The sequence below is a fragment of the Anoplopoma fimbria genome, chromosome 9, assembly GCF_027596085.1.
Source record: "Anoplopoma fimbria isolate UVic2021 breed Golden Eagle Sablefish chromosome 9, Afim_UVic_2022, whole genome shotgun sequence".
In the NCBI taxonomy this organism is placed as follows: domain Eukaryota; kingdom Metazoa; phylum Chordata; class Actinopteri; order Perciformes; family Anoplopomatidae; genus Anoplopoma; species Anoplopoma fimbria.
In genome coordinates, this window is record NC_072457.1 from 2,221,971 (window position 1) to 2,248,961 (window position 26,991).

A 26,991-nucleotide genomic window follows, 5' to 3' on the forward strand; every position below is an offset into this window, starting at 1 on the left:
GAAAGCAAAAGCCAATGTTCACTTATTTTACCGTACTTTTGTAATGTCATTTTGGAAACGTTCTTTTCTAGTGCTGGCAGCTGGCCGCATCGACTTCTACTTTCAAATGGGTTCTCTTAAAAGGTTATTCTGGGCATATCCAAGGATATAATGTGGAATCATACTCATTGAATTTCATGTTCCAAAAGCTGGGGGGGAAAAAAGGTTCACCAGGTTTTCTTTGAAGGGTTTTTATAAGTTGGCATTTTCTCACTTGGCTCACATTTTTGGCACCTGATTGTTCTACAGTCATTTGGGAAAATATTTGTCATCACAGGTTTAAATTGAGGATTGCTTTATTAATGGCAAGTAACAAGCATACTTAACCCAAACCACATTCTTTATCTGAAACCTAACCAGGTTGTTAGTTGCCTAAACCAAAAGTTTTTATGTTTCAATTCCCAACATTAAGGTCCACTTACATGTTAACAATGTGCAGTTTGGCCGGTCTGAAGCATTAAAATGGTTGTGATGAAGGGCTTTCAATCAGCTGATAACATTGGAAATGGATGCAAAATGTACCTATATATACCTATGATCAAAGACGGACAGCCCACCTTTTCTTTGCCATCTCAGCTTGGCCATACCAACAGGTGTGTTGGACTTTGAATCACGCAGGCAGGAGAAGTCTGGTGAAACTTACTATTCAACTGCATTACTCAACACATATTATACTAAGGCATAACATTCATAATATCTCGGCCTCTGCTGGAACAGTTCTGATCATTTTTTGTATTAATGGAGGACTAAATCCTTGGAGTACCCTCTAACAATCAGCAACCCATATATTTAAACGCAGGACAGGACTCAGACTAATCCAATTAATTTTCAACCTTGTCTGACTTGATATGAGGTGCACAGTTCTTACTGTATTGGTGAGCAGTCAGTGTAATGTTTAATGCATCTATTGCGATATAACGAGGTCTATCTCATGCCTTTATCAGATAGCAATAGTGGCAGAGTGACAGTGAGGGTGACTTATTCATATCATCCATCTCATACCTAGATAGTATGCAGATGTCAAGGCTACAGATAAACAAGAATCTGGATGAGGATGCAAAAGAAAAAAACAAGAACCTCTCAGATGTTAACAGCATAAATATTTCTGTCTGTAGTAACATTTTTAATATTGCCAATAATTAGCACAACTCACTTGTTTCTCATGTGCTATAACCATAATAATGTGCTTTTTTTTCTCATGTTTTACAGCTATAGCTACTTATTCACTTTAAGATGTTCTGGGTAAATATTACAATTTATTTACATTGTTTCTGTGGTCTTTGCGATGCATTTCATCGGCAACGTGTCTTTGATGTGTCGAGCTAATTGGCGAAGAGTCTGTCAGTGGATCGTTGGTGCATTTTCTCATGTCGACGTGTTCACAATTACAGGCTTTTGGAAATCTGCTTCCGCTCAACTAAATGGGATCCAGAGGTGATTGACCATGGCTAATGTGTTTTGAAGTACATTATGGCTTCTTGACAGGTTTCAAAGGGTGAAAGTGCTATTTAAAACCAACATAAGAGTATAAATGTCTTGGAAGCTAATGCTCAGCAGAACACCTCGTCTAAATCCTTAGCATTACCCTTACTCCCAGCTGGGAGCCTGATATTACAACTCCAGTTTTCTACTGCTGGACGCTGCTAAGCTCTGCTGGGACAATTAGCAGCTGAAGGAGAAGAGAAAATGTCTCATTAATTCACTTTATAATTGGCTCCCATCTTTTGGGGTATTTAAAATAGCAAATTTCCTTTGTGGTGCCCGCAGCTCGCGCCTTCTGCCATCAAATGGTTTCTCATAAAAAGGTTACTCTGGGCATATCCAAGGATGTAATTTGGAAGCACACTCATTGGGGAGCTTTGTCTGTTTGTTATACATAATTGAATTTATCATGCTCCAGTTATGGCATTTCTCACTTGACTCACATTGTTGGCACCTGGCTGTTTCTACAGTCATTTAGGGAAAATGTTTCCCCCGTGTACGTGAATAGTCATGTGATATTTGTTTTCAGGCCTGCTAATAGGGATGTCAATCATTCCTAAAACGTTGCTGAAACTCCCTTGTAAGTGTACATCGTTTTCGTTTTAAACGGAAACCTATTAGTGTGGATGTAGCCTTAATGTATGCTGAAAGCAAAAGCTCTTAAGTCCAGAACAGTAGCTACGGTTCAGCGTAGTTATAATGGGCCGGCACCCTATTAGCAAAGTGTTTACAGATTAGAGCTCAGCTCCAACACTTTGGTCCAATTTACTTTGGCTGCTTACTGTGGACTACACCCCATCATGAGGTATTTACTAAATGTAGATGTTCATGAAAAAGCAAAAGTAGTCGTCAATTTGTACTAGGAATAAATTCCTGACTTGTTCACCCAGGTGGAGCTCCCTCAATAATACATTTTAAATAAAGAAATTAATTTGTTACTCAATGCAACCAGGACATAATGACTAAACTATGACTAAGTTTGCTGCAGTACACCTTTAGTCCAGCCCACGGTCGTTCATATATCAGACCTCAGAGTCACTTGACGGCATTAGGTTGACAGGTCTGGAACCAGGCTCGAGACTCTAGCTTTTCTTTTACTGGAACCCCGGGATTCATCGGTCCAACGGCTTCACGAGCGAAGGCAAAAGCTGTAAATTGCACCTGGGAGCTGAACTTTGCACGTGAGCGGTCGGATATGAGATGTGTGTCTGCTCCCGGGGATCTAAAGGGAGCCGTATTGAGCTAATAAGGCATGGTATGGTGATTTAAGCCAAGACTCCTGTGCCTCCCAGGCTAATTATCCAGGTCTCAGTATGTCTAAATCTTTCCTTTTCCTCTCTGCGAAACACTAGGAATCTATTTCCTGCTTCTGGTTATATTCCCTCATTATTTAAGTTTTTCGTTTTCATTTGCCTGCTGCCTCTGTGTTACTGCTTCACACTTATTTCATTTTTTGCTTTTGCCCTTAACTTCCCTTCCTATGCTTTCCTCTCTCCCTCTCAAGTATGTTAGATTGTTTTGCTTATTATGCTTCTGAGGGATTGTGGGAATGCATTTGGTCCTAGTTGAATGTGTGTGTCTGTTACTGCACATGGCCTGCAGCAGAAGGTGCTATTTTCTATTCCCAAATTACTAATGGTTACATTTTGTAAGCCACTACTATTTAGATTGCTTAGTTTACACTTATTGTTCTTTGAGCCTTGTTGTTATAAGATGGCTTAATGCTACGCAAAGGATTTATGTGTTCCTTAAGTCATCAATAAAGGCCTTTTCTCATTGGGGGGTTGATGAATAAAGGACACGAAGATGTGAAGTACTCGCCTGTGAATGTTTTGTACTAAAACTATTCATAGCAGCAGCGATGCGTCTCTTGAGTGTTTCTGAGTTCCCTCTGGTGAACAGTTACGCAGTGTATATGTCTAAGGCTTTTATTGTGAAAGCTAGGAAGGGAAGTAGTGGAGTCTAGTCTGCACTGCCTTTGTCAAGGTTGAAAAGAGCAATAAAGTTTTTGGTCTTGGTTCGGACCATGGACCCTCTGTGTACAGTATATGTCCGCCCGACCTGATTTGTTGATGCGTTTTTTTTTCATTGTGCGAAAGCTCAGAAAAATCAACCGTAACCCCTGATATATATATTTCACCACAGTGTGAAAGTCCTCATGTCAAAAACTGTTCAAAAATATATACTGACCAGTGAATCAATCGCAGGAAAAAAACACCTCTAGAGCTGGTCGTGAAGATTTTACGATGACAAAAAATATCTTTTTGAAGCCATTTTTTGAGGAAACTAGAAACCCACACAACTCAACTTTACTTATTTTGCCTTCATCCCAGAACCCCTTAGAATAGCTTCAATATTTAACAAAGATGCACCTAAATTTACAGTATATTAGTTGCAAGTTCTGAGCTCGGATGGCGGATGGGCACATCTGACTTTCATGCAGCAGACCCTAGTTTGCATCCCTGTATAAACAACAAATGTAACAATCGTTTCCAAACGGTAACCAAAGTGTCATAACCACACTTTGACATTATTGCAATAACTGTGATATTTCCCTAAACCTATTCATACCATATGTGTGCACATTTTGTAGAAATAAGAACTCTTTGTTACTTTGGGAATATATCAGAATCACAGAATGGTCCACTAATGACATTGTTGTCAGGAGATTGGGTTGCCTAATGTGCACCTTTGTCACATAACTGTATTCACACTGTATGAAACCATTTTCTGAGAGAACCTTACTGCCACCTGATTTATGATTTTCATCATCATTTAAGACCAAGTTTTCATGTAACTTTAATGGCAACTAAACTATGGTTGTTATAGGAAAGTAAAACATCTTGTCAAAATGATATGAAGATTATTGTTGTGGTTGGATTAATAAAAAATAAAAAAATGTAAATGCATATAAATGATCTTGAAGAAGACACAAACTCAGACAGCTGGTGACGCACGCAAATGCCAGCGCACACATTCGCCATCGCAACCAAAGTCTTTTATCCCTGCGCAAATGTCACTCTACTTCCTGCACTGACTGTCGCCACTGGTCATGAATCATTAATGCTGGGTAGTTGAATAATCTGGAGGTGACAGGGTTGGACAAACATGTAAGCTGCACTGAGCCGTTTTCTGCTCCATAAACATTCACTTATGTATTGAGATTGAAGACTCTCCATGTTTTGTCTTTTCCTGCTTTCCCCTCATCTTTTCCTTCTCGGCATCTTCAATCCATCATCCTCACAACCTCCCTCTCTCGATCCTTGTCTCCCCCTCTGTCTTCCATTAATTTGTGTTCCTTCTGTCCAGAGTTTCTTCCTTCCCCTCTGTTTTCCTTCGCCTGGCCTCTCCCTGCGGTCCCCATTACAGAGAACAGAGGATGTTTTCTACGCCTCGGGGGCAGCAGTGATCATGTGCCGTTAAACCTTGGAGCTAAGAACAAAAGGTTCCCATGTACACACACACACACACACACACACACAAACACACACATGCTTGCAAGAACCGCTAAAAAATATGCAATACACACCAGATTTCCATGTCCTAAACATGTTATGTGAGCCAGTTTGCACACATGCATACTTCTTACCAACATTCTATCGTCATATGTCTTTTATGAAATTACACCAACAGAAAACACCACTTCTTCTCAGGAGCAGAGCTGTTTTCACCTGGATATGATGTCCCCATGGACCTAAATATGTCCCTTGCTTAATGGACACTTACCATTAAAGTATACCATAACCAAAGTCCACTTGGGATTTTTGGATTATCAGAACGGACTTCATTTTAATCTTTAGGGAGAGTCTTTTCAAGTCAAAAGGGTCAAGTCCAAGTGAAGTCACAAGTCACTGATGTTAAGTCCAAGTCGAATCAAGCCGAGCTAAAGTCATTTTTCGCAAGTTACAGAAATCAAATATGGAAATATTGAGATTTTTAAATAGACAGGTTAGCTCATCTAATCATGTGGCCTCACTCCAGAGAGACCTGGTTCAGACACAACAGCAAGACCACCAAAAGTTACAGACATACACAGACAAAACAGAAAACAATCATAAAGATGATAACTGCAAAAGTGCCAAACTGCCAGTTTAAATGTTTGTACAAGAGCAAACCCCCCACAGACACATAAGTGGTGTATGTATTCAATTGTTGAGCAAATAAAAAAAAAAAAGTCAGATTAAATTAAGTGTGATCAGGCGCATTGCAAATTGGGGCTGGAGGCTGCTCTGCAGTAATCCACCAGTAAACAGAGAAGAAGAAGAAGAAGAAGAAGAAGAAGAAGAAGAAGAAGAAGAAGAAGAAGAAGAAGAAGAAGAAGAAGAAGAAGAAGAAGAAGAAGAAGAAGAAGAAGAAGAAGAAGAAGAAGAAGTTGCGAACCAGAAACAAAACAAGTCGCCTTGGCCCTATGATGGATAATTGGAGATAGGTCGACAGGTATTAGTTTCAATTTGGGAACTTTTAATTGTTCTTGAATGCCAGCTGGCATATTTCATGCTGTCCGAAGATGAAAACAAGCATTTGGTTGTTGGGAATATCCGATAAGATGCCGACAGCAGTAACACCTGATCCGTCATGTAAGTTAAAGGTCTGCTACGTGATCCATTTACTGTTTCTCATCAACTCCTTCTCAACAAAGACAAAAAAACCACCTCAAGGGAGCGTAACATCTTCTTTATGCAAATTATAAGGTTTTATATCATTGTGATTCTGCCATACAGCTTTTCTAATACAACAATACAACTCCAGCTTGGCCAGGGAACCTTGGCGTCATTGGCGCTCCAATATGGCCGCAGTAAACTTAAGAAAACATCATGGTTGGGTTTGAAATAAGTACGTTAACTAAGTAAAACATAAACAATGTAATCACTGTGTTAGCTCCTCATAGGCTTCAGGTGTTCTATAATCGTGTTGGCCAATGCTGAGAGGCCTTGTTGCTCTCAGAGAGCTTGTGTTTAAGTATGTGTTGGATAGAAAGATAGATATAGAGACTGTAGCTGGTCATTAACAGGCTCTCAGGGCTGAGCCAGCATGAACACACCACCGGGCTAAATGAGACACCAAATGGAAACTCGTCTCTGGTTCTTTTTCTATTGTTAAGTCTCTCTCTCTCTCCCTCTTCTACCCATTCATCTCTGTCCTTCTCGCTGCACTTTTTGCATCTCTTGAATTAGCAGAAAGAGATGGAAGGGATGAGAGAGTACATGGGGTGGGGATGGAGAGGAGACAAGGGCAGAGGATGAGAATGAAGAGGAGGGAGTATAGGCAGGGAGGAAGAACAGACACGAATGGAGAAACTCTAGAACAGATTAGAACAAATGGATGGAGACGAAAAGGAAGAAGAAAGGATGGAAGAGGAGAGAGAGTCTGGTTAGATAACAGGAGAGAGGAGAGGAATGAAAACATGTACAGTAGGCAAAGCAAGAGAGAAGAAATCAAAGAAAAAAAAAAATCCTTGACAGGCAAAGCGCACAGAGATGATGAGCTGTGGCAGTTCAGCAGTATTTTTTCCTCATTTGTTTGTTTCAGCGCAACAAAGCATAATTAGTACAATCGTGTGTTAAAGCATCTGTCACAAGAAAGAAAGTTCTTATGTTTTTAGATTTAGTTTGATCATTATTTGACAGTAAGTTGGATTAAAACATGAAATGAAAATAACAGAAAGACAAAGACCCTGTTAGAGAGATAGAATGTATATAATAAGTGGACGAGACATCGTGACGTCACCCAATTGGTTTGTAGCCTCGAGTTCGGCGATTTTGGCGTCGCCATCTTGGATTACGGCTGTTGCCATGTTGGTGTTTTTGCAACCGATAAACAGAAGGTACCATATTTGGAATGGGCAGGAGTGACGTCAAGATGCCTTACACAGCTCTGGTAGCGACCTGTCAATCACAGTAAGCCCCGCCCTAAAGCATCCCCTGCTTTATGGTCTGTTTGACTCTAAATGGAGCATCATTTACTAAATGAACATCATGCTGTATTGAAGAAGACTTGAAACTAGAGATTGAGACCATAAACTCATGTTTACAATGTTTACTGAGGGAATAAATCAAGAGAGAAGTAGAGTCATTTTCTCATAGACTTCTATACAACCAGAGGAGTCGCCCCCTGATGGACAGTAGAGAGAATGCAGGTTTTAAGGCACTTCCTCATCGCCTTTACTTGGTAGAACTGGATGTTATAAGGTTTTGCAGATCAGTCATAGTTCTTTTAAGACTTAATATAAGTAAAACCAACATAAAAAGGGAGACAAAAAACATTGATTAATGATAAACAAATAAAGATTACTAAATATATAGACACAACGATTTTGCCCGACATGGAAAAGTTTTCCTTGAACTTTCCTCTCTTTGGGAGGAGGAGCAGCAGAGGGCTTCGGCATGGGTCTGATCTTCGGAGTCAGGAAAGAGTAAAAGAAAGAGAGGGAGATAGGGGCCCTGAGATGACAGGACTTCGGCAAGACTTTGGTCCCTTGGAGAGCAGAAGACAGACGAGAGTCGGGGATGAACAGAGGAAGATGATACAGGAAGGCCTGGCCTTTGGGGAGTAGTGTAATCTGAAAGCAAGAGACCAGCCTCGGGAAGGGCCAGCTGATGAAATCTGACAGAAGGAATGAGAGAAAGGGGATAGAAGTGGAGACCATTAAGGGTTAGTGATGGACCCTCAAAAAGGCATGTTTGTTTGTTTTTTCTTTCCCTCTTTCTGATGTGGATTTGTTTGTTTTCTCTGAGGAAAAGTGTTTCTTTGTGAATTTCCTCATCATTCTTTTTTTTTCACCCGACTCACACACTCCCGTGTCTTACGATTTACTTCTTTTTCCAACCAGCAGGAAAATGGTGTTGAAAGTTTTCGGGTCTTATTTAGACCCTGTGGCAATGCTGAGGGGGGTGATTTTGGCTTTTCTAAAGATTGCCTCAGACTACAAGACTGTTCAAACCGCATCTTGTGACATCAGAAAATTGTAGTTATTATGGAGTTGTTTACTCTAGAGGACGGGGCAAAAAACAGAGCAGGTTCCTGAATTTCCTGGCATATTGAGTCTCTTACAAGACGGAAATCAAAGGATGAAGAGGAAGTAAACAACGGTGGAGACTGATGTTAAGACTGGTGTCATTTTGTCCGTTTGTTACCAAAGACAAATCCCAGCCCAGTGGTCATGAAAAAACGTTGTCATCGTATGTATTTGCAAACCATGGCTCCATGAATATGTCAATGTTTTTGCATTCCGTCGGAGCATATGACATAGTATAGAAAGTGATTGCTATTGAAATATACGTGGCTAAACAGTTACATGGTATAATAAGTGAGTATAACAAGCATGAAGTCTTCTTAGGGTTGTAGCTGTAAAACAAACACAGGACTTTCACTCAGGACTCTGCTGTTCATGTCTCTTGTGAATCCAAAAGGAAATGTTGAATTTTGGCTTGCTACGTAACGTTGTTACTCTTGTTACGTGAGAAAGTTTGTTGTTTATTGACACTACTTACATTGTTACATTACGTTGATAATTTAACTTAAATTAAAAGCAACTATACAAACAGATAGGGAGGATGTTGAGGTCCTGGAAGCGCCGGCATGAGCATATCACCGTGAGATACAGAACCTTGTTAAAGAACACCCAACTTATAAGTCAAAGCTTCTCCAACTCTCCGTCTGCCATGCAGTCGGCAGGCCATGCAGTCAGCGTGGCAGACAGTGAGGAGGAGATAATCACACACACACACACACACACACACACACACACACACACACACACACACACACATATGTATACACACACCAATAATCCAGTGTTTGTTATGTTGTAGCTGAAAGGCTTTGCCTGGTGAGCCCGGAGACCTATAGTCCATATTAGATCTGGATGGCTGATCTTCCTCACCAATTTACTGGACATCTCTCGTTCTATCCTTCTCTCACTCATCCCCCTTTCCCCCGCCTCTATCTCTGTAAACCTTTATCCCCTTCTCGCTTTTTTTTCTGCCACATATCTTTTCACCCTGCCTGTTTCCAGCCTCCTCATCTTTTCCCCGCCAAGCAAACAGCAACATGCGGAATCTGGACAATCTCGGCATGACCAATTGGACATAAAAAGAAAATAGTCAGAATATGATATTGTGACACGCTAAAATTCATCACAGTCTGAAAGGCTTCGCTCCACTTAGTTTGTTTGGAGCAACCGGTTATTAAATTTAAAGTGAACTGTGTCTCCAGCTCCATAAAGTGATGATGAGTGATGTTTTTGACCTTTCAGTAATCCCGTCAAACTACACAGGGACTTGTGTTTTTGTATTAAGCCACAGGAGATCACAGATATTTATTCATGCATTAGCTGACGATGAGTCATGCATTAGTCATGCACTAATCAAGCAGGAGCTGTGTACCTTCATTACAGAACGTGCTGTTTTTTTAATGAACTGCTTATGATAACTTGAGATGAGTGAAGACCCCTCCATGTCCTATTAGGTTCATTATTACCCACGTATGTACCAAATTAGTTTGATAGATAACGTAATGTGTTTGTGCTTTATCTTGTTGTCACGAAATGTACGGACATGAGAGTTTCATCCACTGAAGAATGAATTCATTAAAAAAATACAATTCTGGAGTGCAGAAACCTATTTCAGAGCTTGTCGTAAAAAACTAAAATATAAGCCTTTAACTTTTCTGTCCAAGCTCATTTATTTGGTTTATCTTGTGTAAAGTCTCAATTCTCAGTGAGAATCTGTGAAGTTCATTCAAGTAGAGTTGAGTCCGAAATTCCATAATAACTATTTAGTACACCAAAACAGACATTCTTTTGTGTGTCCGAAACCAATAATGCACAAATTGCTTATTGTTTCTGTTGAAATGCAAAAGTATGCAAATATTTAACACATGTCTGCAGAAAAGAGTTTTCAGGCATAGACTGTATATAAAATAAATGGACAATCGTGAAGTCACCCAGTGGTTTATGGACTGCTGTTCTGAAGCCTCCATTTCGGCCCATTTTGTTGTCACCATCTTGGATTATAGTTGTGGCCATCGTTTTTTAGCAACCAATGAACGGCAGTTGTTCGTAATGCATTTTTCTGATTGTGGAAAATGAAAACACTTCCATCAAGTCTCTGGTTTTATTATGTACTAATGCTGCGATCACCTATGAACCCATTAGCTGTAGCCGAGAGCTGTTGAGTCAAAAGAAAAAAGAAAGGGACATTTATTTGCTAAAAGCATCAGTGCTCTTTGAAGGCTATTTGTTTAGCAAATAAACATTTGGTATCATGCGACATTTGAATAACTGTCCCACGGATTTCTTCTACTCTGCCCTAAGAAAGATTTTGGGTTTATCTGAGGTAACTGTCAAAAAATGGATCTTCTTCTCGATAGATATGTTTTTAAGGCTTGAAATAAAGCTACTCCTTGGTATGGTGTGTCATTTTTGCACATCCTAGTGATATTCAGTCTTGTTTGCACAGTTATCTCACATTGAATGGTCGGTTTAGCAATTTCTTGGTGATGTATTTTCTTCTGACAGCCCTGCATTTATATTCAGTAAATCTCTGAATCTTTCACATAAAGGTCGAGACTCAAAATGGACACCAGTGGGGTCTCCTCTCACCAAAACAACAAAATGCATCTTTCATGAATCCGCCTCTCAAGCCAACATGATACGCTTCTCTTCCACTGTGGGGCTGAACATATTTCCCTGTGACCTTTTTCCCCTGTTACGTGTCACATTTATTTATTTTAAGTATCAGACCACACTGTGAATGCATTAATATTTCATTTGGGTGCAGTCAGTGCTCATGTTGTTGCCACGGCTCTGTACGAGCTTTCACTTCATCATCTTCATATGTCCATTCGTGTACGCGCTGGTTTCCGTCATTGATTTCTTCCGAGCATTTGGTGTCTTGCGGGGAAACTATAATGTCAGTTTAAACATACTCTTCACGTCTCCTCTTTTATTCTGAAAGTCTGTTCTGGTTTACAGGACAAGTGCTTTACAGCTGCATTATCCTGTTTTCAAAAGGTTCCTGACCAGGCGGCAATCCCTCGTTCTGCTGAGTGAAGCCAATGAGGAAGTGGCTTAAAACTCGCATTCTCGACTTTAGGGCGGGCTTACTGTGACAGGTTGCCGTCACTTCCAGAGCAGTATACGGCGTCTCTACTTCACCCCTCTGCATTCCAAATATGGTAACTTACGTTCATTGGTTTGAAAAAAAGTAACTCCAAAATAAATCCAGGATGGCGACGATGAAATGGAAGGCTTGAACATGGCCGTCCAGATACCAATAGGTGGTGTCACGATGACTATGTCCACTTCTTATACACAGTCTGTGGTCCTGACATGGTGCTCCTACAGGTGTAACATCCACACTAACGGATAACACTGTTTCCGAAATCGATTTACTTTAGGTATGTGAGCTTCTACAAAACATTCCCAACTGAACAGCACTCTCAATAAAATGTCCAGTGAAACACATTTACTCCCAGGTTACTGTCGCAGTTTGAAACAGTTTGAAAAATGCGGTTAACATCGTCAGTCCAAACCAACAAAACAAAAAACGCATAACAAAAGCACTTGGTTATGTTTAGGCAACCAAAGTACTCGGTTGTTTTTTGACCTGTCAACCCATCCAAGATTTATATCAAAAGACAATAATATGATTCGCTTTTCTTATTTTTATTCTTTGGTTCGGTGTTGTATTGTTTCTTCAATATTCACCAAGTATACTTTCATTAGCTGTATTAATAAAAAAAGGCTGTATTTTACCCAATTGTTTTTCCACTATCATCAATAATTTCCACACAGACAAACATAGCTTTGCACGATCTCAGATTAAATATGCTGCATCTGTTGATGTTTCTTTTGACTGCCATGTCATTAAAAAACTCTACTCTTTCATGTGGAGATGATCTGTTATGGATAACTCTGCGACCAGAGTCAGCTGACAGCCATCTGTGCGATATCAGTCATTTGGATCATCACTGTTCGGTTTAGCGGAGCCAGATAGCTCAAACACAGCCCGACTGCGACAGCCTGTCGGCCCGCTGGCGGTATCAGTCCCACGCTCTCTGAGCAACGCAGCAACATGCACAACAATGTATGTGCGCAAATATTTAATTTACTCTTACAGCTTTGTCTTCTGCTCCCGCCACCTGTTTTTTACAAGCGCTCCCCCTCAACCTCTCTCGGCAGATTGAGTACTTCAAATATCTGCTCACCAGATGTTAAACTGGCGGCTAATTGTGCTCTGAGAAAAAATCCAAAGCTGTAAACATGTTGCTCCGTTAGGATGAATGGTATCCCTCACGCTCAGTTGGACACGGTGGTTAATTGTGATTTCTTTAAACATTCACCTCTGGCTGATGCATTTAATTATGTAAATATGTGCACACATGAATGTGTATGTGTAAAGTAAGTGCTCTCTGTCTCTGTCTCAGTCATGCCAAAACCCTGCAGCTCTGTTTTTAATGATACTGTCGAGGTGATGAGTGTTGATTTGTCATTTTACAGATGCAAGGTTTTTGCTTAAAGCGTTGCAGAAGCGACTGCACTGGTTCTCACATGAGGACGCGCAACGGCAATCTCCCATCATCCCCAAGCCTCCACGCATTGTGCCCACTCTCTCTATATCTCTGCGGCGACCATGACAACAAAATGTCTGCTGCTCGTTAGATGGATGGCAGTGACCCTTAAGGAGGAGGAGGCAACTCCAGGAAAGAGAAAAAGAGTGAGAAACAGCAAGTGAGAAATAAGAAAAATGGAAAGAAGAGGTTTTACCCAGAAGGCCGCTGTTTGTTCATGTAACTTCCAAACTAAGTATTACACAATCTTTTTCCAAACCTAACCTTTTTTTCCTTGTAAAGAAGGAAATTCATTTTGCATGTAACAAGCAGAAATTGTGTCGCTAGGAGAAACATTTTGTACGTTAAAGGGAGTAAGTGAGGACATAACATGAAATATGGCGTGTCAGTAAGCCTCTGCAGAACTTTGCATTTTTGTAAGTTGTGTTTCTGGTGAAAGAACATCAATCCTTACCTCCCATACTTGGTTAAAAAAAGGAAACTAGAATCTGCAGCTGTGATATAGGCGCCTGAATGAAGGCGGCTGGGAGCATCTGTCCAACTCTGTTGAAGTGTCATTTTGCTGTCTTGACTGAGGAGACTATTCTTTTTTATTTGGACAGCAGTATGTGATTTTGTTGAAGCGTTTTGAGAACAGAAAACATCTATTGCCTTTTTGGAAAATGGACAAAGAGTTTTTGGTGTCTGTGTTACCTTTACACACTCAGGCTGTTCTCGTACCATGTTTGTCAGTTTCATCTTGGGTCTTTAATATTCTCTAAACCATAGAGCAGGCCGCTAATCACAGGTGAGTTAAATTCAGCCCCCCCCCTTTTCAAAATGAACAAATTGCCTACTGGGTATTTGTATTTATTCCACAAAATCAATTCAAATTCAATCAACGTAATGGGGAACCAGGAAGTAAAGAGCGAAGGTCCACACAGGTGGGAGGTCAGGTTGGACGGTTTGGTCTAAAAAAATGTAGCTTTAGTCACTTCTGTAGTTTTTGTATCTCAAACCGCAGTATTTTCCTAAGTCTAACCAAGAAATGTGTTGTTTAAAATTAACCAAGTTGTTTCCTGTGAAGACTGAGGTTCATTTTCAAAAGACAGCATGCGTATCACGAGGGCAAATTGCCATCTTTTGCTGGATGTTAGGAGGAAAACGTACGAAAAATGAGGAATAATTGTAAGAAATCGTACGAACCGTCGTATGAGGACACGTTGACTCAGAACACAGCATTTGTTGCTAACATTGCATCCAATAATGGACAAAAACTTGAACAGGTCAGAAAATAAATTCAGCATATCACAAGAATGTAATCAACAGAAAATGTCATATATGTTTTTTTTATATTTTAGTCTATGCCTCTTCATCAGTATTGTTGCAATATAGCTTATGGCCACAGAGGGCAACGTAGAGCAGAGCTCTTTAGTGAATGAAGAGATGATGCTTTTACATGATTAACTTTGTTTAATATATTTAATATCAATATCGTTCAAATGAAGTATTGAAATCGTTCATTCATAATTGCCTGTTGTCAATGTGAACCAAGAGTTTCAATACATGAGATGGGATTTATTTTCGACACTTTGACAGCCCGTCTAAATAGCATCAGGTGGCTGAAACGCTTCCACCCATCCATGATTGGTACAGTAGTATGGTGACTGCTATTGCGCAATGCACTGGAGTTCCTACAACAGTTTACCGCCATAATACTTAACACGAGTTATGACAGAATACATGAGGGGAAAGCCGAGGAGGGAGGTGCTGGAGTGATTACTAGCTCAGATATGAGTTATAAGCTTTCTCTGAAATGAGATAGTAATGAAACTAGAGGAAAGAAAGAGGGGGAAACAGAAGGAGAGCACTCTGGGCGAATCATTACGCTGATGTGAATTAATGCCTGGCCGGATGAATGAATCACCAACCAGTCAAGGAGAGGAGGAAGGAATTGGAAAAGTAGAAGAAATGGAGGGGTAGGAGATGAAAATGAGAGATATAAAAATGAGACAAAGGGAGGAGAGAGTGTGAAAATAAAGAGACAGAGAGGGAGTAGAGGGGGATGAATGAAGCAAAATCAGCAGAAATCCCTGAAACATGTTTGTAAGTAAAATCTTGTTGCCCATAGAAATCGTCACGCCGTGTGCCCTTCTGTTAACTGCCTATGTGTTTGATCATTATTGTTACATCATCCATCCCACCATCCACAGTAGGGGTGCAACGTATCATGAATTCACGGTTCAGCTCGTATCACAGATCGGAGTCACGGATCAGATCAGCACAAAAGAAAAAAGGGAGCAGATATAACTTTTAGAGAAAATCCCCTGATGCTGTTTTCATTTTTACCTGCAAAACTAATTGCCGATCATTGATAATCCATATTGGCAGATACAGATCGCTTTGTTGTTTGATTAAAGCAGCAAGTCGACAAGGCTCCAGACTATTTTTTATAAAAAAATTGCCACCGATCTGAAGTCAGTAAACCATCACAAACACTAAAAGTTATCCTTTGCAATTTATATATGTTTTCTTCATAAAATCCCAATTCAAATTTCAAACTTTCTCACCAATACTACATTTAACAAGATTACATGTGAACACATCACTATAACGTTAGAATTTATCTTCGCCAGATTCTTGTTTTCACTAAACAGAGCCTGAACGCCTCATAATGCAACTGAATGGAACCTTTGTTTGTTGGCTGTTAGTGGGAGAGATTGCCGACTAGAAATACATGAATGCTGATGTCATGATCTCATATTTTACTGAATAACAATCGTCAGTCAAACTTTATTTCACACTGTGATGGTTAACATTAAACTGTGTAATTAATCCCCGGTTCAAATGCGTTCTGAACTGCGAGGGGGGATCCGTCTGGATCACTTATCCACAATTATCTGTTAAACCATTTATACATAGAGAGTGGCAAAACTGACATAACATATAGTGATTGATGGCTTCGACATTCCCTTGCCCTGTTTCTTTTCCTCTGCCTTGACATAAACTCCCATTGGCATCGGTTGTTGTCAGGATCACTGTCAGATCTCATCTTGTCTTCAAGTCTTAAACAACTTCACACAACGTGGACCTCACAAAATGATTACGCCAATGAATAAAGACCTGCAGAAGACTTTTCACAGGATCTGGCTTTTTCATCTGGGAACCAAGGCAATCTTGGTGTTTTGGTTTTAGATGGATAATCAGGCAAAAAGTTGGAAGAAAGTCAATGAATTCCATTATAAATTCAATTTGAATTACTCTTTTGGTAACTTGGCTTCGAGGCTTCACACTACAGTATAATCCAAATGATTTAAAAAGTGCTCATTAATTTACAATTGATCAATAAGCACAGTCAAAGATTGCAATATGCACTTGTAAATAATGTGTCATCTATATGAATGCGGTATTTTTTGAAAATCTTAATGAAATCCGACACAGGAAAGGAAGGCTCGGACGCAGAGAGGGAAAGAACAGGACATCACTCCCTGTCTCTCATGATCTCCAAAAATGCCATCAGACATCGTAAATCTGAAAAATGTCATTTTATAATTCACTTTTGGTAAAAACCAAAGGTTTGTGAAGCAAAGTTTTACAAGTCTGGAGGGTTGGCCACGTCACTATTCCCCCATAACGGTGAGATTGTGACCCTGGGATAAGCGCTGAGCCCTGCACTGACCTCTGACAGATGAACAGCACAAAGAGAGGGGAAGATATCAAGCAATGCATCTGAGACAACCTGAGGAAATCAAAAGACAGGTAAAGGAAGGGAAGAGAATGAAGAAAGGGAGACGGAGAGTCTGGGACACAGCAAAAGGTCATCTGTGTGACAAAGTGAGGTGAATGAAAAGAGACAATGTAAAGTGGTAAGGGGGAAAGAGTCAGGAGATCGAGGACGATGGAAATGAAAGGGGATAGGAAACATTAGCAGAGACAGATCTGAGGACAGTGTGGCACCGTCTTTGGCTTTAAAGACATTTGGACAGTGTTTCTGACAACACATGTCAATGGTGGTAAAAAAAAAAAGGGAATGAAACACAGAACGGCTGATATCGGAATGATATCTGTGGTTTTTCTGCATCGCTTTTGATCAATATTATTTAAACTGCCTACAATGTTATAGGAATGCAATGCTAGATCTCAAGCATTCAATAATCCTCATCACTTTGCAAAATATGTATTATCACAAATTGACTCAACAGCTTGACAAACTCTGCTAGCACTCTGATCAATAAAACTGACCATCTATTAGGTATCCTAAATTAAACAATTTTACCATTAAACGGGAAGCAGGATTCAGCTAGCCGAGGAGCTTTGACTTTTGGTAATGAGGGATAGCACAGCAAACAGAGGAAGCACTAAGTGGCACACTCACAAATTCCCACAGACTCACACAAACAAAACTTCTCCGACTGAGTTGTCACAGTAAGTGAGGCTGTCGGCGTCCGAGACACCAACAAGCCATAGACAGTAAAAACAAGTCTGCCTGGACGAGGAATCCAAAACTGAGCCACTGGAGCAGCAGCAAAAACAAGATGAAACTCCTCAGAGAGGGACCAAGAGTTAGATGGGGAACAAATTGGAGTAGAAAGAAAATAAATGAGGAAAGAGGATGGCAAAGGGATGAGAAGTATGAGGAACACAGTTAGGGAGGAGAGAGAGAAAAGAAGAAGTTTACCAGCAAAAGACAGAAAAGGAATGGTTGTTCTGAATATGACAACTCCCAAGCCTGTTGGGAACATAGGATGAGCTAGAAAAGGAGGAAAGGGTTTTCATTTGTCACAAGGACTGTCTAGTGAGGGCTTCCAAAAGAGATCTTGTGCTGTGGTTCCACATGGGAGGCTGGTAAGTGACAGCGGAGACAGGGAGAAAGACTCAAACTTGAAAAGTGTGAAAAGAAAAACTGAGAAGAGTTGTCTTTGATAAATTCTAGGGAGTTGAGGTATGCCCGAAGGATTTTCTCCTACTGAAATTCAGAGCATTTCTATTGCCTCCACATGGCTCTTAACATGGAGACGGGCTGACTGGTCGTTAGCAGCTAACAGTGCTAACAATGCGAACGCTGTGTGATTTAAAGGGGGCATGGCTACGCAATCAAAACGCAAAGAAGCTCGGATAACAACAGAGGGAGAGACACTTTAATCTCTGCTCAGGGAGACGCTACCCAACGACATCTTAACAACGCAAATCGTTTTTTGGGGTGGACCTGAGCATTGTGTCGCTGCTCTTTGCAGATGATGTAGTGTTGTTAGCTCCATTAGAGCGTGAGCTTCAGAATGCACTGTGGGCGGTTTGCAGCCGGGTTTGAAGCGGTCTAAAGGAGAGTCGGTACCTCAGAGGCTGAGACCATGGTTCTCTGTCGGAAAACGGTGGGTAGCGCCCCCCCAGGGTTGAAGTGAGTTACTGCCCCAAGCGAGGTAGTTCAAGTATCTTGGGTTCAGTGATTCAGAAAGCTGAGCAAAAGGGGAAGCTCTTAATTTACCGGTCCATCTATGTTCGGACCCTCACCTATGGTCATGAGGTTTGGTTAGAAGAGAAATTAGATTGCGAGTACATTGGCCAAAATGAGCTTCCTTTGTAAGGATCCAGCTGAGGTGGACCAGACATTTTGTTTCAAGAAACTAAAGCTTATCTCTCTTGTATTTCAGGTTTTTATTTTATGTTTTCTTAAATGCTTTTTGGCAAGCCAGCAGTATATTCAGTCTCGCTCCCCTTCATGCCTGATAAGGTTGTTTGTTACTCTTTAATTATGGCTGAGCTCTGTTTGTTTGGTGCACTTGTTTAGCTTGTAACATCATGTGAGGAGTTGCATTAGTTGTTACTGTTGTAATTGGGCCATTAGAGATGATGTCTTATATACATTGTATCTATTCTGCAGTGCTAAGCTAGTTTTATTTTGTCATTTTTATTAGTTTCTCTCATCAACTTGCCCCTGATTTCACTCCTTTTATAAAGATAGTTTTGCTATAGCGCGTCTCTTTCTGTTCCTCTGTTGCCGTCTTCTCCTTCACTGGCATTTAAACATCATTCGTTTCTATGTGCTTCGTCTACACCCGTCTGTCTCCCTCTCTGCCTCACTCTGACTATCATTTCTTTCTATCTACTCTTTTCCCAACCTCCACATCCCCCTGCGACGAGCAAACCCTTTAATAATATACAAGCTCCTCCGTCTCTCCTGGCAGCGGCGGCAGAATCCTACAGGATTCAATCATGGCCGCGCTAATTAGATCAGCATGGCTAATGCACACGGCTCTCCCTCCCTCCCTTTAAGTCCATATCAACAGGCGCCCCACGTGGCAGGAGGGTATCCAGGATGTGTGGATGGATTGCAGGGTGTCTGAGCTGCAGGCCCCCGCGGTTCGACCTGGGAATCGCCACAAGGGGCCCGGAAGAGAAGGGAGCATCCCAGGTGAAGGGGCATCAAGGGTGAGCTAGCCAAGCGAGGAGAGCCTCCTGATGAATATGCGAGTGTGCTGTGTCTGTGTTTGTGCGAGAAGGATGCGTGGGGCGAGTGCTTGGCGGCCCTCCACCGTCTCTCCCTGTGTTCAAAAAGCCGAGCTAGAACCTGGCACTCCAGACCCGACAGAATGGAGAGGAACAGTGGGGTTGGATTGGCTGGATGAAGAGGGGATGAAAGAGATTAGTGCGACCTCCTGGGGGATTATTGTTGAGCATGACTCGGCGAATCCTGAACCCCAAAATACTTCAGACACGTTTTTTTTACAAAGCAACCGCACAAACACCACTGCTTTTACTCAGCATGACTTACAACTTGAAATGATCTATCGACAGCATTAGAAGCAGCTGATATTGCCAATACACACACACACACACACACACACACACACAAACACACACAAACACACACAAACACACACAAACACTGAGCGATGAACCAACGAAGAGAGTCAAAGGCAGATAGAGCAAGTAGCATGATTGCGTCCAGCCTGTGTTCCCAAGTTGTGCTAAAGCGTATTCCAATTAAGTGGATTCATTCCTTCACTGCTTTGATTGATTTCTTAGTCAAATCAGCTGATCCGTTAATCTATCAGTGAACTGAAGACGTATTACCCAAAGGTCTCTAAGACTTCTATTCAACTTAAAGATATATTACTCAGAGTCTCCTTCAGTGGCGTTGTATCACTCAAAGGCTCCTAAAGCTAAAGTATCATTCAACTTGAGACAAACAGCAGCAGTTAATGACTCGTAAATCTACACTTGGGGGTGAGATGTTTTTCTCAAAATGAGGCTAAATGACAAATGAAAAAGATGAGAAAAATGAAAGGAGACAAAATTGGTGAAAAAGCGGCTGATTAAGAAAGCGGAAAGGAGTAAAATGCTTTATGTTTGCCTGTTCTGGTGCTCAGAAGCCTGGATGTGGACACAGACACAGACACACACACACACACACACACACACACACACACACACACACACACACACACACACACACACACACACACACACACACACACACACACACACACACACACACACACACACACACACACACACACACACACACACACACACACACACACACACACACCGGACACAAAGGCCTCTTCCTACCAATCTAGTAAATATCACACAGTTCTTATCAGCAAACTCAAGCTATTTCTCCCCAAATACAGCGGAGAAGTCAGACTGGGCTATCACCATGGTGATCGGGAAGATGTGAAGTGAACAGCAGGGCTACGAGAGGTGATCTTGACTTAAGAAGACACGCACACACATTCCTATTCTACCAACAGTGGACTAGCATGCCACTCCAACCATGTGAGGACTTCAGTTTCTGGTTATTTTGAGAAAAAAAGAATGTCATAGAAAAATTGTCTTTCCCCAGAATATTACTGCAAATATGCGTTTTAAATCTTCATTAAAGAAATTGCCAAGAGGGAACTTGCATCTTTGTCTACCTATCAAAGAGGGGACCTCCTATTCTTTAGTGGAACTCTCCCTCTTCTTTCACCAAATTAATTTTGGTGTACCGCTAAAACTTTCCTTGTTTTTATTTTAAATTGTAATGTTATAAATATTTAAAACTTTCTCTGTGATACAGATATTACAAAATAATTATTAGAATAAAGGATGTTATACCTACAAATCAGAAGAAACTAGCCTACATGAAATTACAGTATGCAATAACATTAACATTTACTTAATCTAGTCTTTGATTATAAAAAAACATTCTTAAAGTTATATTCTAACAGATTGACACAAAACACACACCCACATAAATACATTCACACTCACAAAGCCACATTGCGGCCACCAACGCACTCACCTTGACACACACATCCTTCACCACCACAACATATCAGTGAGCCTACAGTCAGTATGCATCCAGACTTGCTCTCACACACGTGCACACAGAGATAAATGGTGACGTGTTGAGTGCTGCTCAAGGTGAATACTGAGTTAACTAACCTCTGCCTCTGGGAGAATAAACCATTTAATCAAGTCACGTCAGGATCACACCAACACGCTGAATACCAAAAAGATTGAGCCGATTACGCTCGCCTGCCCTGCAGGTCCCACATGTGTGAGCTGAGCAGCTCAATAAGCCATTTCTGACGAGGAGGGAAATTGACTGATCTGGAAATGCATTTCTCCACGTGAAATTTCATAAAATATATCGCCTGGGCCAGATGTCTGAGACACAAAGTAGTCTCATCCAAGTTAATTAGACAGTAAATCTTTGCCTTCATCAGGATAATGACTGACATTTTAAGGATACATGTCGTAAGAATATTCATATGATACATGAAAACACCCAGATGCCTCATGTGCTTTATCCAAACGCCTCACTGGTGTATGAGAACTCTGATGTTAATACTGACAAGCTAAAGACTATAATTAAATTAAATATATTGCTTTAGAATCCCAGACTTTAAGACTATCTTTAGAAAATCCCATTTCAGTCCAAGTTTTGCCACTTAAACAAGATGTCATAAAGTAACAAGGGGTTTATTTCAATGCTAAAGTTTAAGTTATGTTGTTCCTTTGCTTTGGGTGTAGCCGGTTCTGGCAAGTAAAGCCAATACAGAAGTTTCTTAAAGCTGCATTCTCTTTACTGTCCACCAGGGGGCGACTCCTCTGGTTGTATAGAAGTCTATGAGAAAATGACTCTACTTCTCTCTTGATTTATTCCCTCAGTAAACATTGTAAACATGAGTTTATGGTCTCAATCTCTAGTTTCAAGTCTTCTTCAATACAGCATGATGTTCATTTAGTAAATGATGCTCCATTTAGAGTCAAACAGACCATAAAGCAGGGGATGCTTTAGGGCGGGGCTTACTGTGAATGACAGGTCGCTGACGCTACCAAATATATATACGGCGTCACTACGTCACTCCTCCGCTTTCCAAATATGGTAACTTCTGTTTATCGGTTGCGAAAAAAGCAACATGATCGACTTCTACATGTAATGTAGCAGTATATAGATTTTTGCAGGAACGAAAAGTGGTGCAGTCAAGGTAATAATACAATATAAATTGTATGTACAGTAAACTCCACGAGTTCAGAAGCATAAAACAGATTCATATGATTCATAGGGAGCCAGTGAATCGCCACCGCTGGCTAAATTACTAGTCGCTAGCTGAAATTGGCTCTGATTTCAGTCCTGCAGAGCGCACATTTACCACAGAAAATACAATGATGGGATAAAAACAGCAAAAAAATAATAATAATTTCAACCACGAACCACAAATTAAAAGTTATTTCTGCATCAATAGAAAGTGAAAAAAATGACTAAGTTCTAGATTTATATATAAAAAAAAACCAGATGAAGCAGATGATAAATATCAAGAGATTAACAAAGAGAGTTTAAACGTGCAGCTGGCCATGTTGGAACGGAAGAACATTTATCATTCCAAATAATTAAGCTGCTTCTATAGCGAGTGCCCGATGAGCTTAGCTGTGTGTTTGATCAGGTTCAGGTTCTTATCACACTTCTGCTGGCTGCTGCCATGATCCTCAACAGAGAGTGATTGGCATAGCAGGGCTTTGAGGAGACTTGAAATGGATCTGAGAGCTACAGAGTTGCAAGCCATCTTGATCCATTTACACCAACTCGTGATAAGACTAATCTAAGAGAAATCTGTTGGCAGTTTGTTGTTGGACATGAGATGTTGAATCTTTGTGTCATCCTTCAAAAGAAGATCAAAAACTCTCTGCAGCACATCATTAAAAACGTGTCTTTTAAGGTGGTGTTGGGTATATACCTGCGGGAGTATTTATACAAGGCATTTTGGTTTTAACAAGTTTTTAAACTGCTTAATTAGGGAAGTGTTGATTAAACGAAAGCGAATAAGGATTATGTATCTGAGGAAAAAAAGCCCAAAAGAAAGAGACAAAGCCACATTTAGATTGTCTAGATATCTGGATATGATTTAATTATTTCTCCCCTTTCAAAATGCTTATTGTACGCTGTAGTTTCTCATACAGGATTTTCAATCCATACAAGAAGATACAATACGATCAGTCTAAAATTTACTAAATTAAATAACTAAAGCTCTCACAAATTTAATTTAATATTTTTAACAAATGTTCAGCATGCCCTTTTTAACAAGTGTTTAAAACGGAATCTTTAACACCAAACAATCTGCTTTCATAAATGTTTCATCTCTAACATATTATATTCCAATTGAACCTTTGCTAAACCCTGCTACTGGTTCGCAAACTGACCAGTTGTATGATGGTTACTGGATTTGAAGCTAGTCACGGTTAACAATGTGTAATAGTGTGATTTAAAATGTTACGTTTATTACGTAAAAACATGTGGAGCTAACATTAGCGCATCATTACCTAGCTCCTGAAGGTATACTGAATGTATACACAAGCTACTTTTGCTTTTTAATGATTGTTACAGTGAATGAAGACCTACCCCTCTTTACAGGAACAGTGTTGTTCCTTCATTTCTTTGCCATCTGTTTTGATCTCGAGGTGATTTTGTGTTTCACATTTACACTTTAGCTTCTATCTTTATCTTTCTAACCCTCAACGATACACCCTTTAAACACACACTCTAGCCCTTTCCGCCTGCATCTCTTTGACATCATTTTTAGTTTTTCCCCAAATATGTGGAGTGCTGTTAGTGACAGTGTGGGCTCCACGGTGGGTTGGACATCTTGACACTGTAGCAGCGGGGGGCGGGGCTTAACGAAGGGTCAATTGACCAAATTTAGCCTGAATGAGTGTCTGGGGATTGATTGAGTGAAGCTGTTTCTATTATCTTTAATACTTAACTTGATACTTACAGAAAAACTATACTTTCAACCTCTAAAGTTTGTGTTGTAATTCCATCTTGTGTTTGAGTTCAGTGCTCATCAGTAACTCCAAACAGATAGCTCAGGATACTGCAGCTTAAAGGCAGGTATAAATGAACGTTCAAAACACAACAGACGAATTCATCCCGTTTTCTCCCCTTGTAGAACTAGGACAGTGCCCACACATCCAATGAAGGTTTTTAACGACGTGACTTCTTCAAAACAAGAACACTTTCGGTTGTGCAGCTTTCAGCATCATACCAAAAGTGGGACAGAATCGAGGAGGACGCTCAACCAAAATAACTACAGCATATGGGTGGCTGCAGAAATATGATACAGGGATTGCTCTAGTTTTCTCTAAATGTCAGCAAATGTCATCATCATGCATCAATGGCAGCACAAAACTTCAACTCGACATTGACACTGAGCCAAAGCCACCGATCCGTCTCCACCAAAATGACACATCCAGGAAATATATTGAGTCTAAGAAGTCTTCCACATGTTTTTTCTCCATCGTCCCAGTCCAGCACACCGACCCCAAAATATCACCCTAGCCATGCATATAGATCAGCACCTGCTGCTATGGCAACAGAGACCCCCGCTTAGCCGGCCAGGCTACTTTGGCTAGAATTTGTCATACCATTTGAGAAAAAAAAAAAAAAAATCCTTCACGTCACTGCTTTTCACACTGCAATGCCACCGGGCACTGTCAGGTGCTTTTGCTGAAAAGAGCTTTGGCGGGTGAGCCGTCAGCTAAGGCCTGTCAAACCCAGCCTAAAGCACCTGACTTATTAGAAACCTCATGGCTCAGTAGAATTGAATAGGAGTCAAAATGACAGCTGACCTGCACTAGAATGTAAGGGTTTTTTCATATTAGAGAGAACAGTGTGAAATGACTAACTCACCTATACTTTAGTAGAAGAACTGATCTCCAGAGAGAGGAAGGGGGGACGTCCTGCCCGGTGGGAGGACAGGCGCGATGGAGCGTCAGCTGAGCCTCTTGCTTCTGGATGGTTCTCAGTTTGAATAATGATAGTTCTTTAGATGCATTAAGAATGTCTCCTTTTAAACTGTGAGTTTTTTGCTATCTTGTTGGTGGTCTTCACGGTGCGTCTTGCAGTCCAATTGGATCTGGCTTCTTTTGTCTACTCGAGCAGGAAAACAGATGTTGTCCCAGCGAGTGGTTCTTTCCCCACAGGCCAAAGCGAGAAATCCCGGATGTAGAGCTAAAGGAGAGAAGGAGAAAAGAGAGAGAAGGAGGCGTTAATACAAATGTGAATTGCAGTTGAGTCAGAGAAACATGCAGGGAGGAGAGATAACGATCAAATCAACGAAAGGTGTAAATTAAGCAGACAGCTTTGATTAGGTGAAACTACCAAGTGACCTTTTCATGATTGAAAAATTGTGTTTGGTCCGATACTTCCTAATATTTATAAGCAATTTTCCTTCCAGATTATAACCTGATTATGTCTATTATTATTTTGTATGCAGGTACCATTTCTGTGATTGAGCAATAAACTGATCCCAATTTTAAGCAGAAACAGATTTTAAGAAGGTTGAGACCAACACAGATCCCTCCATTGAATAAGGAGATTATTCAATTATTATTTTTGCTTTTGATTGTTACATTGACAACACACTGAAAAACAGATGCAGTTGATTATAATTATCACAGTCAGGTTGCCACAGGCAACCGGCCTTACATCATGTGAAAACAAACAAATTATCCTAACTAGGTACCAAACACAATCAAATCCAGCTGAATCTGCTGCTGTGTTTTTCACATTGATGCAGCAAATTTGCACAGAAAAACTGAATCAACATGTGGGCTACGGAAATATGGTTAAAACTGTGGTTAAAGGATACATGTAACAACTATGTCAAATTAATTGAACTGCAGCTGTTATAACTCTGCACCAAAATCTTGCTGTACTGAATTATAAAAAAAGTGTTGTCTAATTAAAGAAACACTGCACTGTTGTCAGCTGGAAATGAGAAGCGGGTGGTGGTCTCCCATTTTGAGTTTTTTGTCTAATCCAACTACATTATTTTCCTTCCCCAGCGTCATTATTCGTGTGGTTGCTAAAGGGTTAGTTAATTAAATATATAGGTGTGTTGTTTTTGGACTCTTGCTTAAACGACCATAAAGCATACCCTGCTTTATGGTCTGTTTGGACCATAATTTACTAAATGAACATCATGCTGTATTGAAGAAGACTTGAAACTAGAGATTGAGACCATAAACTCATGTTTACAATGTTTACTGAGGGAATAAATCAAGAGAGAAGTAGAGTCATTTTCTCATAGACTTCTATACAACCAGAGGAGTCGCCCCCTGATGGACAGTAGAGGGAATGCAAGTTTAAAGACACTTCCACTGGCTTTACTCGGCAGAACCGGGGTTGCTGGTCAGTCAGGAGCCCTTGGCATCATTTTAATGCACTGGTAGCCCTACGCTTCAGAGTATGCCATCCATTACGGTTTCAGTTTTTGTAGTTTCGGCAACAACATTATTTAAAGTTCGGAAAACATCCTGGTTGGAGTTAAAATAAGTATGTTTGTTGTATAAATGAAGTCATGCAGCCTACGTGAGCTAAGAAGTCAGAATAAATGAGCAGACATTGAGTTTCAGTTTGACGTGAGACACACA

The 26,991-nt window shown here is 40.5% G+C and overlaps 1 long non-coding RNA gene across 1 annotated transcript in view; it reads right to left on the reverse strand.

The window, feature by feature from the left end:
- LOC129096418 (uncharacterized) overlaps positions 1-26,991 on the reverse strand; it is a 52,276-nt gene that overhangs the window by 15,934 nt on the left and 9,351 nt on the right. Inside the window, exon 2 of the long non-coding RNA XR_008531424.1 lies at positions 25,247-25,567. This is a non-coding gene — a long non-coding RNA (uncharacterized LOC129096418). The remainder of the gene's footprint in view (positions 1-25,246; positions 25,568-26,991) is intronic.